The sequence below is a fragment of the Petromyzon marinus genome, unplaced genomic scaffold (assembly GCF_048934315.1).
Source record: "Petromyzon marinus isolate PM22_M1 ecotype Great Lakes invasive population unplaced genomic scaffold, UKy_Petmar_22M1.pri1.0 PM_G_Scaffold_38, whole genome shotgun sequence".
Classification (NCBI taxonomy): Eukaryota; Metazoa; Chordata; class Hyperoartia; order Petromyzontiformes; family Petromyzontidae; genus Petromyzon; species Petromyzon marinus.
The window spans coordinates 972,501-975,000 of record NW_027422961.1 but is presented as its reverse complement, the minus strand read 5'-3'; positions in this window follow the sequence as shown (position 1 = coordinate 975,000).

Genomic DNA, 2,500 nt, shown 5'->3' with positions numbered 1-2,500 from the left:
CCAGGTCACCAGGTTGTCAGCTTCCCACCTATAGTCAGACTCATCCCCACCAGAGATCAGCCCAATGAGGGTGGTGTCGTCCGACAAACTTCAAGAGTTTGACGGACAGATGATTGGAGGCGCAGCTGTTGGTATACAGGGAGAAGAGCAGTGGGCAAAGGACGCAGCCCTGAGGAGTTCCCGTGCTGATGGACCTGGAGTCAGAGACTTCTGTTCCCGGCTTAACGCACTGCTTCCTGTCAGAGAGGAAGTCTGTGATCCACCTGCAGGTGGAGTAGGGCACGTTCAGCTGGAAGAGCTTGTCCTGAAGCAGGGCAGGGATGATGGTGTTGAAGGCAGAGCTGAAGTCCACAAACAGGATCCTGGCGTAGGATGCTGGGGCGTCCACATGCTGTAGGGTGAAGTGGAGGGCCATGTTAACTGCGTCGTCCACAGACCTGTTGGCTCTGTAGGCAAACTGAAGGGGGTCCAGGAGAGGGTCTGTGATGGCTTTGAGGTGTGCCAGGAGCAGGCGCTCAAAAGACTTCATTACCACAGATGTAAGGGCGACCGGTCTGTAATCATTTAGTCCTGTTGGCCTTAGCTTTTTGGGCACAGCGATGATGGTGGAGGACTTGAGACAGGCTGGTACATGGCATGTCTCCAGGGAGGTGTTAAAGATGTTGGTGAACACCGGAGACAGCTGGTCAGCGCAGTGCCTGAGGGTGGCTGGAGAGACAGAGTCCGGCCCGGCTGCTTTGCGTGGATTCTGCCTCTTGAAAAGCCCATTAACTTCTCCCTCCTGAAAGGAGAGAGTCGTTTCTGTAGTATGGGTGGGGGATGGGGCCTCTTGGGTGGGAAGGGGTGGTTCAGGACAGTCCAATTGTCTTTCAAATCTACGGTAGAACTCGTTCAGGTCGTTGGCTAGGCGGGAGTCGTTAGTGGTGTGGGGCGCTCTGGGTTTGTAGTTGGTGATGTGCCTGAGCCCTTTGGCAGACAGAAGCAGCGTCGTTAGTAGAGAACTGGTGTTTTAGTGTCTCTGAGTACAGTCGTTTAGCCTCTCTCACCGCTTTGCTAAACCTGTTCTTCGACTCCTTGAATCTGTCTCTATCCCCACTCCTAAACGCTTCCTCCTTCTCCAACCTCAACCTTTTGAGCTTTGCTGAGAACCAGGGCTTGTTGTTGTTAAAGTTCACCCTGGTACGTGTTGGGATACAGCAGTCCTCACAGAAGCTGATGTACACAGCCTCTGTGAGTTCATCCAGACTATTGGTAGCAGTCGTGAACATATCCCAGTCAGTACAGTCTAAGCACGCCCGCAAATCTTCCACAGCCTCACTGGTCCACTGTTTAGATGTCCTCACAGCAGGTTTACAGAGTTTTAGTTGCTGCCTGTATGCACGAATCAGGTGGACCAAGGGAGTTCTGTGCGAGCCGAACAGCCCCGTGACCCACAAGAGAAACATCCCCGCCAAATTCGAGCGTTTGACGGGGTCTATCCGTGAAAAAATATTCACGTTTTTGAGTGCACATGCATTTCTGCTGCAAATGCCTCTGGAAGTTTCATGCCGTTCGTATGCCAATTGTGGCAACACGAAAATGACCCGTTTTCCCATTCCGAGGGATTTCTGTGCGACCCTAACAGCCCCGTGAGCCACAAGAGACACATCCCCGCCAATTTCTAGCGTTTCACGGGGTCTATCCGTGAAAAATATAGACGTTTTTGAGTGCACATGCATTTCTGCTGCAGATGCCTCTGGAAGTTTCATGCCGTTCGTACGCAATGTGGCAACACGAAAATGACCCCTTTTCCCATTCCGAGGGATTTCTGTGCGACCCTAACTAACAGCGCCCGTGAGCCACAAGAGAGACATCCCCGCCAATTTATAGCGTTTCACGGGGTCTATCCGTGAAAAATATAGACGTTTTTGAGTGCACATGCATTCCTGCTGCAAATGCCTCTGGAAGTTTCATGCCGTTCCTATGCAATGTGGCCACACAAAAATGACCCGTTTTCCCATTCCGAGGCATTTCTGTGCGACCCTAACAGCCCCGTGAGCCACAAGAGAGACATCCCCGCCAACTTCTAGCGTTTGACGGGGTCTATGCGTGAAAAATATTAAAATTTTTGAGTGCACGTGCCTTTCTGCTGCAAATGCCTCTGGAAGTTTCATGGCGTTCCTATGCAATGTGGCAACACGAAAATGACCCCTTTTCCCATTCCGAGGGAGTTCTGTGCCACCCTAACAGCCCCGTGAGCCACAAGAGACACATCCCCGCCAATTTCTAGCGTTTCACGGGGTCTATCCGTGAAACATATAGAAGTTTTTGAGTGCACATGCATTCCTGCTGCAAATGCCTCTGGAAGTTTCATGCGGTTCGTACGCAATGTGGCAACACGAAAATGACCCGTTTTCCCATTCCCAGGGATTTCTGTGCGACCCGAACAGCCCCGTGAGCCACAAGAGACACATCCCCGCCAATTTCTAGCGTTTCACGGGGTCTATCCGTGAAAAATATC